The 14963-nt window shown below is 36.1% G+C and overlaps 1 protein-coding gene across 7 annotated transcripts in view; it reads right to left on the bottom strand.

Moving 5' to 3' along the window:
* Nucleotides 1-14963, bottom strand: part of LOC121462986 (glycosyltransferase-like domain-containing protein 1) — a 354055-nt gene that overhangs the window by 252807 nt on the left and 86285 nt on the right. For all 7 annotated transcript variants that reach the window (XM_041674978.1, XM_041674980.1, XM_041674983.1 and 4 more), the window contains one exon: nt 2393-2518. The gene's annotated coding sequence lies outside the window, so the exon portion shown is untranslated. The remainder of the gene's footprint in view (nt 1-2392; nt 2519-14963) is intronic.

Below are 14963 nucleotides of genomic sequence, written 5' to 3'. Positions count from 1 at the left end.
ACACTATAATCTGGTTTGGCAAATACTACTTATCAAGTGCACGAAATATAAGAAATTCACAGTGAATTTTTAAATTCATTTCAATTATTAAATAACTGTAAACAGATCGAGATCATTATATATACATATCTAAAATCTATACTTAAGTATGTTAAGAAATAAAACTATTGTATTGATACTTGATAATTATGAGCAGGCATACAAGAACTAAAACAGAGTCTGGAGGTTTAAGTTGGAATTAATTTATGCTACAAATAACTAAGCATGAATTTTAAAAGACAGAAAAATATTTAATCAAGATGAGTAAAATTGAAAAGAAGTTCTAGTTTCACACTTAATATCCAGTGTTTTGCATTGAGAAAGCAAAAACAATAAAAAATGTTAAAATATAATCACACACATGTGGTACACATGGTAACAAATGAAAGTGATAAGGAGAATATTTAATAAAGAAAGTCTTGGAATTTTAAGACTTTCCCTCCCCATAACCACTCAGATTTCCCATTGTTAATACATACACATACACAGAGACTCAATAAAACATTATCTAGTATCAACTAAGACTTAGAAGACAAATATTTTAATGTAAACAAAGTTCAGGCATATTTTTACAATTTAAACAGTGAATTTCATTTTTTAATCAATAGAAAATTCGTGCCTAGAACTATTTTGTAATGCAACCATTTTCTCACAGTTTAAAATATAACCTAAAACACAAGAAAAAAAGAAGAAACTTCCAGAAAAAGCTTATACTTAAATAACTCTCCAGAGAACATAAAAATAATAAAAACAATATGTTAATGATAAAACCAAAGGCAAATCTATTTCGTATATTTAAAGGGGTATTAAAAATCAACTATCAATACATAACATTCTATATCACAAAATAAGCATGAATTTAGTTGAGAAAAGAAGTCATGATCTTTGGGAAGTGTTGTGTGGCATCTTTAACTTTATGGCCAATGTGGTGACTTCTGTCCCTGAGAAGATCATCTCTAACATTAATACTATGACCTCTAAGAAAGCTGATATATAAAGATTATAGTGAGAAAACTATATGTTTTTATGGGTATCCAAAGGGAATACTTATGTCACTAGAAGCCATATAATAATATTGATTTTTTTTACTGCCAAGTTACAATCTTCAGAATTCTAGAAAAATAATCCAAGCAGAACTGACATAAGATAACTATGATGGAAAAATCACAAAGAGAAAAGAATCTCTTTACAAATTTTGAGCACAAAAATCAAATGATATTAAAATTCAGGTTATCTTTAGCGTTCAATACCCTACAACTGACCTTGTAAAGTGGGTCAGAGGACACTCATTCTGATGGATCTATCAAACATCAATTCAGTAGCAGCTTGCTTCTAAGACAGTGAATCGCTTTTATACTATTCTCTTGTTTCTTTACATACTAGACACAATGTTCAATGTATGCAACTATAACATTATTTTCTTGTAAGGTAATTATCAAAATCAACTAGAATATTCAAAATAGTTCATTCTTTCAAATGAAAATAAGTTGTTTATTGCAGTGACAGAATTACCTTAAAAATTAAGCTGCTGTCTTAGGGTTTCTACTGATCTGATGAAACACCATTCACCAAAAGGCAAGTAGGGCAAGAAAGGGTTTGTTTACAAGTCAATGTTGCTGTTCATCATTGAAAGAAGCCAGGACAAGAACCCAAACAGGGAAGGGACCTGGAAGCAGGAATTAATTCAGAGGTCATGGAGGGGTGCTGCTTAATAGCTTGCTCCCCATGACTTGCTCACTCCCTTTCTTATAGAACACAGAATCACCAGCCCAAGGACAGTACCATCCACAATGGGCACGCCCTTCCCTATGGATCACTAATTAAGATCTGGATCACCTGTAGGCAATTTCTCAATGGAGGTTCCTTTCTTTCAGATAAATCTAGTTTCTATGTCAAGTTGACATAAAATTGGCCAGCAGAGCTGCCAAGGCTAAAAAAAACTATTTTCTGACAGAACATGTATAGACATTCAAATAAAAAACAAAAACAAAACAAAACAAAAACCCTGACCAATCCATGATTAGATTTCACAGAAACTATATGAGATCATAAAACTTATAACAATAACCCTATCACCATTTAGATAAGCCTGCCAAGAAATATTTCCTGTCAATTTCAGCTGATCTTTACTCATCATCCCAATCAGCAAGTACTTAATTGTGCCTACTATCTGGGCATCATAATATCAGGCAACATGACAAGCTGTTTTCACAAGAAAAACTTCTTCTAAACTGCAGTATATGAAGGATCATGAAATAAATGTGCCAAATAGGAAAGCAATACAGAATACTAGATGACAATGGCTAGTAAAGGTTAAAATGAGACAGATACTTTGTATAAGGCTGTCACAAACCTGTCCCTGATGATGGGATGATGACCTCCAAACATAAACCAGAAGAGATGAAGGAGCTCTGCGGATAGGGTTCTAAGTCTTCAACATCCTGAGGTCACTCTTCAGAGAGCACGAAGGTCTGTATGACTGAAAAACATGATAAAAAAATATTTATCAAACATTTTTGATTAAGTTTTAAAAATTATACTAAACATTTTGTTATAATTAGATGAATCAAATATAGTTACTGGCCTCAGATGTATCTATGCTTGCAATATGAAATGATAAATATCATAAGGCAACTGAGCTGGCTCTTAGTAAAGGACCAATAGTAAGTTCTTTCAAAAAAATTAAATCAAGAGTGTGGAAAATCAAAGGAAGATGCTCCCTGAAAAATCATTGTAGTAGTTCCTCAGAAAGTCAGAAACAGATCAATCACATGACCTAATGACACCACATTTGGGCAGGAAACTCAATTTCCTACTCCAGAGACAAATACTTATCCCTGTTGAGGGATGTTCTGTCCATTATTCAAGGACATGTAAACTGCCTGCATGGCCAGCAAGTAATGAACAGGCATCGGAAATGTGGTACCTATACACAATGGAAATTTCTTCAGTTGTTAAAAAATTAATTAATTAATCATAAATTTTGCAGGTAAATTTTAAACAAACAAAAAAAAAAACAACAACAACTTTACAGAGTGAGGCTAGTCAGGCCCAGAAAAACAAAAATCACATGTTCTCGCTGTGAATCTAAGTATAAAATATTTAGGTCTGTGTGTTTAATTTGGAGACCCTACAGAATCCAGGAAGTTGAAGAAAAGATCAGTGGAAAGGAGGAAGAATAAAAATCTTAAAGGATGAAAGGGATAGAAGAGCGCAGGTATATGAAGGAGAAAGGAGAAATGATAAGAACAGAGGTTTACCTTGGTAAGTTGGGAAAGACATGGTTCTATAGGGTAGAAGATGTAAGGAGAGGGATAACTAACTCTGATGATATATACAAAAGGTCATAGGTACACCTACTATTTTACAATCTGTGTGTGTGTGTGTGTGTGTGTGTGTGTGTGTGTGTGTGTGTGTAATTGGAGCTAGCCTATACATAGGCTTATGTTCATCTCAGAAGCCATAGGTTGCCAAATGAAAAGTCTTGGATGAAGTAGAGGAATAACTCCAGCTATCTCCCAGGGATCCACAAAACAATAAAGGCTATTGTTATTGTTCTTAGTTTTCCACCAGAATCTGATGGCAAGAATTTACTGCTGAAGATAATACACACATTGGTGACTATACACTGACACTACACAGAACATGAAGAAGGCAAGTTGGTACTTGTAAAGGCCAAGAGACCTGTTTGATACTGATGAAAAGCTTCCTCCCTGTTGGCTAATTTTCAGAGTACTAGAAGCAGCTATTCATGCTGCTAGGGAAAAACAGCTTCAAACCCTGTAAAATACAATAATGACCAGGACAGGAGTACTATGAATACTAGGGGGTAATTCAGCACTTTTTGATTGGCTTTAAGGCCTACTTTAGAACAGGAAACATATGCCTGTACTGCCAAATCTGGCCAAGACCACAAAGTTGGGGAGCTCACAGGCCCCAGGTGTGAACCTAACAAGTATAATTTTACTCAGTGTAAACCTAACTAGTATAAATTTACACGGTATCGAATTGTCCTCTAAATTTAAATCTCTCTACCCATTGATTAGTGCAGCTCTCAGACCTCTCTGTGTAGCAGATGGCAGCTACTGCAAACACAGACAGTCAACGATGGAGTGCTCAGTCACAAATGGAAAATCTATAGCACCCTTCCCCCAGGCTCAGGCATTATCACAGAAGAGGAGGCATAAGAATTGTAAGAAACAGAGGTCCAGGAGGATGGGTGCAAACACTATCTTGGGAACATGACAGGACTGTTTCCAGCATGAATACACAGTAGCTATGGCTGTTTGCACAAGATCTAAACAAGATCAAGCCAGTCAACTCTAGCATGAATAAATAAAAAGAAAAAATAAAACTTAAAAGTTCCTGGAATTAAAAAAAAAGTAAAACTATAATATACCCAAATCTGTGGGATACAACAAAAATAGTCCTAAGAGATGTATCAGTCTAAGTGTCTACATCAGACAAATCAAAGAAAACCCAAGTAAACAACTTACTGATGTGCCTAAGAACCTGAAGTAAAAAAGAACAAACAATACACAAAACCATAAACAGGGAAAAATAATCAAGTCAGAGTAGACACTAATAAAACAGAAACAACTAGACTCAATTAAATGAAGAGTTGGTTCTTTAAAAGGATTAATAAGATTGATAAACCCTTAGCCAAATTAGGCAAGAGAAAGGACCCAAATTACTAAAACAAGAGAAAAGGGAGATAGAGCAATAGACACTGATGAAATCCAGAGAGTCATTAGGATACATTTCACCATATTGGAAAACCTGAAAGAAATGATCAATGTCTTAGTCCATATGATTAAATGGTTTGAATAAGAATATCCCCAACAGGCCCTGATATGTGAATACTTGGTACATGGCTGATAACACTATCAAGTTATGATGTTAAAATATCCATTTTTGGACTGCATATAAGACCTATCCAAAAGGAGAAAATTCAGTCCTGGTCCTAGCCGTAGGGAGGAATCCTATACTGTTGTCTTGCTATATGGATATTCTGTCAAACTGCCTTCTTAATATTTGTTAAGTGCATAGATTCATGTTGCTCTCAACCTTAATCAGAAAAGCTTCTCTGTGATCATCAGCAGCTACTGCAGATAATTTGAATTGGTCCATGCTGAGAGAAAGTGACTATTGACTCAGCCCTTAACCCAAGCTCAGAAAACATGACGGAAAGAATGCAAAAGCTAGAGAATTAAGAAGAGTGCTGTGAGGTGCCATCTTCTGAATATGGCATGCCCATCTTATTCATGAACTAACTCTGGGTACAGTTACTACACAAGAAGTGTACCAGACTATGTCAACAAGGTCAGCCAACATTCTGCCATGTAGCACTGACTGGTCTCAGTGAGTTACAAAAAGAAAAAAAGAAAAGAAAAAAGACAGGGAAAAGGAAAGAACACGAAAAGGAAAGAGGAATGGGCTAAGGGTGCCTGAGGGAAGAAGAAGGAGGAATTGAAGGAGAATATGATCGAGACAGTGTTTATATGTGTGAAATTGTGATGAATAACATTTAAGGATTTTATTATAAATAATACTTAAATTTATTAATATTTATTAAGTAACAAAACTTCCCAAATTAAAGGTATTATATCCTTTAGATGTATGAGCGATTAATAGCTTTAATATTAATCATTATATTTCTTACATATCCATTCAAACAGTTATTGTTAGAGTACACACCAATTTGCCCAGTTCTAGTTTTTCTATTCAAACATAGAACTATCACATTAATACATCACCATTAGGTATTCAAGAAGAAACCAATAGGATGTGTCTACATAAACCAAGTACACAGTAAGTTAAAAGATGCCAACAACTTAACTGCACAAAAAAACTGAGTAAGTACAACATAGCCTTTTTATCCTGAGACCCCCAAGAACAGAAAAAAAGATAATCACAGTAAAATAACCTAAGATCGATCCTTTCAAAACAAGTATTCCAAAAAAAATGCATATAATGTCAAAAATAATAAGAAAATAGCATTCACCTATGTTTGGAAGAGGATATCAACTTCAATTTCATCTATTTTCTCTTTTAAAATAATTCTCGAATCCTTACATGATACACAACCCCTCCTGTAGAGCCTACTTCTACTTGGTTATCTTTTGGGGGATGTGCACTAAAAATAGAGTTTACAATTATCCAAATGATGGAGGAAGGTCATTGGCTAATAAAGAAACTGCCTTGGCCCATTTTATTGGTTAGAGGATAGGTGGGAGGAGTAAACAGAACGCTGGGAGGAAGAGGAAGTGAGGTCAGACTCCACAGCTCTCCTCTAGGGAGCAGACGCCTGAGAGAGATGCCATGCCCCGCTCCCGGGCAGACACACGCCATGAAGCTCCGACCCAGGATGGACTAGGCTAGAATCTTCCCGGTAAGACCGGTTCTCAAAGATTATTAGAGATGGGTTGATCGGGATATCAGAATTAGCCAGTAAGGGCTAGAGCTAAAGGGCCAAGCAGTGTTTAAATGAATACAGTTTGTGTGTTGTTATTTCGGGGCATAAGCCAAGCAGGCGGCCGGGGTGCCGGGGAGGCAGCCCCGCCGCTCCTCCTATTACTACATCCAAACAAACAGCATACAAAAGACTTTAAAAATATACCATACGGTCAGAGATAGGGACAGTCTAGATAATCATATTTCAATCTGCAAGTCTGTTCACCTCTATAACACTGAAAAAAAATTAAGATGGAAATGTAAAGGCAGAAACACTATCTTTAGCATTATCACGCAAGTACACTTTGTAAATTTTACTAATAAACTGTAAGAAGCATCTGCTTTAATTTGTAGTCGGAGATTTGGGATGCAACACCCATGCAGATAAACCTAGGCCAGTACTCAAAAGAAACAGTATTACAGCAGGGTGTTTGTGGGTATTCAACTTATGCTTTGGAAATTTAGGGGGAAAAAAGCCCCACATTTAGACAGAGGCACATTGGCAGAAGCTGATGTATCAGATGACACATTCTTGGAAATCAAATAAAAGCAATAGGGAAATACCCATTGTTGCCTGGTGAAGGCCTAATCACATGGACACAGCTGGAACCAATGTAGATCATTCATTAATAAAATTGTATTGTAGTCACCACTTTTTGATGCATTTCAATTGCTGTTAAAGCCAAAACCCTGAATTTCTTTGTTCAGTGTTGATAAAATTGTTTTAATAGGAAATGTGAGAAGATTTAAGACAAGGATTTTTTAAAAAAAAAAAAAATCTGATACTAAAACTGAGAGTTGCTCAAAGATCTAAATGTCATCTTACCTTGCATGTACTAGCAGCAGTTTAAAACCTGCAGTGTAAGCCTGAAAGAGGGAAGTCATATGGTATTTCAGACAAAAACCGAGCTGTGTGAGATGTCACAGAAAATATGAACACTTGTGAAAGTATTTTATAACGTTAGCACAGGAGAAATTCAAATATATCAGAAATTAGTTAAATATAAACATTAAGAAAAATCCTCTTGTAATGTATTCTCTACTGAAATGTGACAAAGACCTACACTCTGTATGCCTAAAGAAAGAATATTCATGTTTTGAAACACAATTTAGAAATAAGAATTTGGTGTTTTAGCTGTATAATAATAAATAATACATTAAACCATCTACTTAAAAAGTTGTTTCTGAAATTATACTAATTTTTATTTTTTTTGTTGTTGTTGTTTTTGTTTTTGTTTTTCGACACAGGGTTTCTCTGTAGCTTTGGAGCCTGTCCTGGAACTCCCTTTGTAGACCAGGCTGGTCTTGAACTCACAGAGATCCGCCTGCCTCTGCCTCCCAAGTGCTGGGATTACAGGCATGCGCCACCACCGCCTGGCTATATTAATTTTTAAATGAAATAAATCACTAGGCAAACCTAAAAATTTAGTACATGGCATAATAAAATAAGAGTTTAAAAGAAATATTCATCTCATTTTGTATTATCCAACAAATTTTCCATGTTATATAATTTCTGAAAACCATATCATATCAAACTAAAATAGATCTTAGTACATGTTGTGAATTAAACAAAATATAATAGAATTTATTGTCTACAATGAGAATGTCAACAACACTGACCAAAAGTTGTTTAGATTTTATAATTCCTAATATACAGCATTTCTCTTAGGTACCTATGTGTGTATTTTCTAAGTTAATATTTCTCTCTCTCTCGTTTTTTTTTTTGTTTGTTTGTTTTTCGAGACAGGGTTTCTTTGTAGCTTTGGAGCCTGACCTGAAACTCACTCTGTAGACCAGGCTGGACTCGAACTCACAGAGATACCCCTGTCTCTGTCTCCTAAGTGCTGGGATTAAAGGCATGCACCACCACCGCCCAGCTGTCTTAGCGCAGGAAAAGAAATGGAGATTTTAAATAAAACTATCTTTAAATTAATAATATTTAATATATAGTACTATTCAATATATCCAATTATAAAAAAAAAATCCTCAAACCTTGTCTTTAGGAAGTCAAGACAAAACTATAATGAACTTAAACCAGAACAAAATAAATAAAGTTTCAGTTGTGTTTCTTCTGATATTGCCATAATCAGAAGGTTAAAGTTAGCCTAAATATTCAATCCATAAAAATTGGCAAGCAACTCATCATAATCCTTTTCAGTACTTCCTAAAGAAAAAAAAAGTAGTCTTAATAGAAAACACTGAAAGAGCGGTAATTGTAGTAAGTAGTACATGAGCACTGAACAGAAAAGGCAATTTGAATATTTGTTTGTTTTGCTAAAGTAATGAGGCAATGTGTTGCTGAACCTGTCTTGAAAGAGGGAAAATAACAGGTGAGTTTATTTAATACATAAGTCTAATCTACGCATTTACCCAAAGCCTTTCGATGATTTTAAAATACTTCCTAAATGAAAAATACATCTCAGAAAAAAAAAAGCTGTTAGATATCACAATGATCTTAAAGAATCGATTGTAGATATTGTTTCCTATACACACAGCATTAACAAATGCTTCTTCTTAATAACTCTAGCACAAATCACCATTTACTTTCTTTTCTGTCACATGTTATATTGTTACAAGAACAGATTAGTTTTTCCTCCCAAAGTAAATAATATTTTACAAAAAATCAGTTAAAATAATATAAGCCTCTCCTTCAAAAACATTCTTTATACTTATATTGATCATAAAACACTAATATTTAAAATTCAACTTGAAAGCATATCATTTTTATTAATATAAAAGTAAATAAATTCATATTTTGAGGAAATTCTATAAACTTTCACAGAATTCTAACTCAAAGAGAAAAGTCCTTGTTCAAACCAGCTCCTTTAAAACTCCTGATGCCACGTTTTCATACTTCTGACGCGAAGTTACCAACTGTAATTTCATGAAAGTTGAGATATGTTTTAAAAAAGTTTTGTTTTGCCTTGCATTTTGATTTGAAAGGAATTAAATATGTATCCTTTAGTTGCATGGAAACTCATTTCTGTACCTATTAACTTATCAAACTTCCTAAAAAGGACAAAATTCAAGAAAACATGAACTGACCCTGAATTTTAGATAAAAACAGGAAGCAGTTGCAGATTTTTTTGTCTAAACAGTGTATATCATGGCCAATTCCATGGGATGGAACCCATGCCTGGCACTGTTAAACGGGATATGAACCTGTGGCTGGACAGGTCAAAAGCTGTAGGAAAGAACCTAATAAGTGTTATTCTGCTAAACGGACATAGTATTAAAACAATTACCAAGGCATCTCTCAGCCCAAATCAGAGATGCTTCTCCTAGCAACAATTAACAAGAAATCTTCAACTGATCACCATACACAGAATAAGAGACTGTAGAGAGTGCAACCCTAAATGAAGCAGACATATCACACTCCAATCCCCAATGGTCAGGGTTTCAGAAGAGGGGACAGTGGGTGACAGCAGTGTTCTCTGACTCCAACAGAGCAGTTGTAGATAGGAGTTCCCATCGATTGTGCAGACTACACAAAAGTTTCACATGTGTAATACAAATGCAAACATAAACAAAATCTCCACAAAAGCTAACAAAGGCAAATTCAATAGAAGTCCCTCTACAAAATAATGCCATTTACTCAATGTGGAAACTGTACAGAGGAAGGGTACTTGTATTTCAAACACACCCACAACCCCACAATCCCCCCCAACACACACACACACATTACACAATGGTGGTCTGCAAGAAAAAACAAACAAGAGTCTAAGTAAGAAAGATCAAGACTGCTTTCCTTATTTCAGTGCTCTAGTGAAGCTTAACCCTCTGCCTCACAAAAAACACAAAACCTGCTGGCTATAAGCCTGTGTCAGTGCCAAATTGCTTGTTATTTCTTGCTAGCCTCCCTCAATGACACACTGTAAGACTGTTCACTTTGATGCACATCAAGACTGCATGGGTAATTTAGCATGGGGTGGTTCTTGGATTTTTGTTTTTTGTTAGTTTGTTTGGAGGTTTTGTTTTGTCCCTTTAAAGTCCGGTCAGCATGTTGTTTGTTCTTTGATAGGCATTGGAAAGACACAAGAAGCAAGAGCTACAGTGAAGGAAGTATCAGCTGCCTAAAAATACTACAGAGGAATACGACACTGTTGACAGTTTAGAAGATACATGAAAAACTACCCTTCTTTAACTTAGACTTTCATGGGTTCCAAGTTATTTAACTATCTGCTTAAAGATAGTTAAGTGAAACACATTATTCATAATCACACAGTCATATTTAAATTCTTATATGAAAGTAGAGAGTAAAATATGGAAAACTGATATTAATATTTTTAGGACACTACACAGGAAGAATTTTTTCAGCTGCTATTCTAACCTTGACCTTGCCAGAATTAAATAATTTGGGGAAAAAGTTTAATTAGATTCTGAATATTTTATGCCTTAATAAGGAAAGAGGTAAAAAATTATTTTTAAAATATGCTTGAAAAATTAAACGACAATCATCTAGAAAGTTGTCACAGACACAAACAGGAAACCTTCTCTGCTAGCCTATTCAAATCTGTACTAGCAACAAAGCTAATAGAAATGAGAAGACCAAGTATGTGCTATTTCAACCTTCAACTAAATATTGCTATCTGAACTGGTGACAAAAGTCACCAATAAGTCATTATCTCCTAGAGTATGACCTTTCCCTCTCTAATGTACAAGGTAAGTAGAGATGAGGATCCATTTTCAACACACCAGTTGAAAAGACTCATGAACTGTGACAAGTCCAGATCCCATGCTGGCATAGTTTACACTAAGCTCAGCATCATCTAGAAGCAGTATGCTTCTCCCTGCCAATCAGGGCAAGAAAAGTTGTATAACTAACACAGTGTTGATAAATAGTACCAAAGGTCTTCTAGTGCTTCTGCCTGCATATCTCCACTGGAGCAGCTGTTAAACACGACCAGTGACTTGCATAGAAATAGCAAGAACCAAAAGCACTTGCCTCAAATGTTACATACAGAGACAAGAAACATTTACCACCTGAGCCTATGTAATTTCCAACAAAATGATCCCCTGCCCAGTTTTGTTCATAACCACAGAACTTGACAGCAAGTACCGATCACTTGCATGGAATGGTGGAGAAAAAAAAATTTAAAAAGGGAAAAGAAACCAAGTAAAAACATGGCTAAACGTCAAACAATAACCAGGGGTCTCCAACTCAGATTACTACACAGATACAACATCACAGGAGGACAGCTAAGTTGAAGAGTTCTAGTACTTTGGTTTACTTTAAGTGGCACGGGTAAATCTGCCATGTTATTACAGAATGCATTAATTTGCACCTCAGTCTTCTTTTACACTTCCTTTCTTTCCTCTAGCACATACTTCTGGAGCTATTACTGTGTGCAACATTGACAATTGAAGGCCAGTCATTCATGTACTGCCAAAATGGTCCAAATAACAATATCTGACAGGCTTTAACTCAACTAGAAATATGTCAAAAGCAAAAGAAGGGTAAAGGAATAAAAGGTATAGAAGAAACCAGGGAATAGGATGTTTTTGTCTGTTCATTCATGGTACAGATGAAATGGGGGGGGGGGCAGTTCCTGGGGGGGGGAAGCTAAGCTAACTCAATTATAAAGAAACATCTAAGAAGTTAAATGTGTATAACTTGGCTGGCAATCAAGAAACAATACAAGAGCTGTCCACAACTCTTCAAAGCATATACATAAGAAGAAAAGTGAGGAATTTTCATCTACTATAGATGTGTGAATATATAAAATACTAATGAGCTAAAATAGAAATAAAGAAACAAGACCTCAGGAAGTAGGGAAATGCTGGGGCATGGTACAAAACTCCTTTAATTCTAGCACTCAGGAGGCAGAGACAGAATCTCTGAGTATAAGGTTATCCTGGTCTACAGAGCAAGTTTCAGAATAGGTGGGGCTACAATAAGAAACCTTGGTTTGCATTTCTCTGATGACTAAGGATGTTGAACATTTCCTTAAGTGTCTTTCAGCCCTTTTAGATTCCTCTATTGAAAGTTCTCTGTTTAGGTCTGTATTCCATTTTTCATTGGGTTATTTGTTCTTTTGACGACCAATTTCATGAGTTCTTTTTATATTTTGGAAATCAGACCTCTGTCTGATATAGGGTTGGTGAAGATCTTTTCCCATTCTATAGGCTGCCATTTTGTCTTGTTGATCATGTCCTTTGCTTTACAAAAGCTTTCAGTTTCAGGAGGTCCCATTTATTGTTTCCATCAGTGTCTGTGCTACTGGGAATATATTTAGGAAGCGGTCGCCTGTGCCAATGCGTTCAAGTGTACTTCCCACTTTCTCTTCTATAAGGTTCAGTGTGGCTGGCTTTATGAAGTCTTTCATCCATTTGGATTTGAGTTTTGTACATGGTGATAGATATGGATCTATTTTCATTCTTCTACATGGTGATATCCAGTTATGCCAGCAGCATTTGTTGACAATGCGTTCTTTCTTCCATTTTATATTTTTTGTTTCTTTGTCAAAAATCAGGTGTTCGTAGGTGTGTGGATTAATATTTGGGTCTTTGTTTCAGTTCCATTGGTCCTCCTGTCTGTTTTTATGCCAATACCAGGCTATTGATTCCATCTTACACCGATAAAAATGCCCAAGATAAAAAAAAAATGATGGGGGCTGGAGGAATGGCTCAGCGGTTAAGAGCACTGACTGCTCTTCCAGAGGTCCTGAGTTCAATTCCCAGCAACCACAAGGTGGCTCACAACCATCTATGATGAGACCTGGCGCCCCCTTCTGGCCTGCGGGCACACATGGAAGGAATGCTGTACACATAATAAATAAATAAAATAAATAAAATAAAAAATGATAACAATTTATGCAGGAGAGGTTGTGGGGTAAATGGAACACTACTGCATTGCTGGTGGGGGTGCAAGCTAGTACAGCCCCTTTGGATATCTGTATGGCGATTTCTTAGAAAATTAGGAAACAACCTTCCTCAAGACCCAGTAATACCACTTTTGGGTATATATCCAAAAAATGCTCAATAATACTACAAGGACATGTGCTCAACTATGTTTATAGCAGCTTTGTTTGTCATAGCCAGAACCTTGAAAAAACCTAAATGCACCTCACCCAAAAAATAAATAAGAAAATGTGGTACATTTACACAGTGGAGTATTACACAGCAGAAAAAAATAACGACATATTGAAATTTGCAGGCAAATGGATAGAGCTAGAAAACATCATATTGAGTGAGGTAACCCAGACATAGAAAGACAATTATTATATGTACTCACTCATAAGTGGTTTTTAAACATAAAGCAAACAAAACCAGCCTACAAATCACAATCCCAGAGAACCTAGACAACAATGAGTACCCTAAGAGAGACATACATGGATCTAATCTACGTGAAAAGTAGTAAAAGACAAGATCTACTAAGTACATTGGGAGCATGGAGACCCTGGATGAGGTTGAAGGGGAGGGAAGAGGCAGGGGAGAGCAGAGAAAAATGTAGTGCTCAATAAATCAATTAAAAACAGAAACCTTAGGGGACTGGATGTGAGGGAAGGGGAGAGCAGAGGGGAGGGGAGGGAGGAAAGGGAGGAGAAGGAGGAAAGAGGAGGTGAGGTAAGGAACCTGGTAAAATTAGAAAAGATTACTTCTCTATAGAAATACTGACCATCCTACTAGCCACACTATAGTTAATAGCACATGACAGGGAATGCTACAAACTGCCAGGGACTGGCTTGGGTGAGATTTGTTTAAGAGGAAAGATAAGAACAGACATCTGTTTACCCTCAAGGAAATCAAAACAAAGTAATGATTCCACCAAACTCTAGCTTGTCGAGCTGGTGAGTCTAATTGGGGTTATTTTTTTTTTTAAATATTTATTTATTTATTATGTATACAATATTCTGTCTGTGTGTATGTCTACAGGCCAGAAGAGGGCACCAGACCTCATTACAGATGGTTGTGAGCCACCATGTGGTTGCTGGGAATTGAACTCAGGACCTTTGGAAGAACAGGCGATGCTCTTAACCACTAAGCCATCTTGGAGCATAGGTAAAAGGTTACTTAGACAAATATGGAGAATCTATAGGTAGATAGACAGCTTAACTCCAGAAAAGTCTTCCACCATCACCACCAACAACAAATGCAGATAACCACTGTCTTCAAGGAGAGGAGGAAACTCATGTGCTGCTTGGTGATTGCTGCACCCCTCCATATGAGCTATTTCTGAGACACCCTATGTCTGTCTGTTATGTACCACTCATGGTGCTGTCTCCACTTTTGTTCCAAGAGAAAACCTTGGTAGGGTCTCCTGCAAGGCATTGTAGCTGCTCTAATTTCAACAGTCTAATTTCTGTCTGATTTCAATGGTTATGTCTTCCAAGAAGACAGTGTTCTATAACAAAGTCCCATTTGTTCACCTGGTGATCCCGAAGTACTGATCTCTGATCTGGCTCAATATAAAGGTACTTGTAAGATCACAAAGGTTAGACTGTTGACTGCAAATTAAATCCAATGTGAAT

Source organism: Microtus oregoni, unplaced genomic scaffold (assembly GCF_018167655.1).
Source record: "Microtus oregoni isolate MIOR12 unplaced genomic scaffold, Mior012 000025F_ref0000491, whole genome shotgun sequence".
Taxonomy (NCBI): Eukaryota; Metazoa; Chordata; class Mammalia; order Rodentia; family Cricetidae; genus Microtus; species Microtus oregoni.
This window is presented reverse-complemented; position numbering and strand designations above follow the sequence as displayed.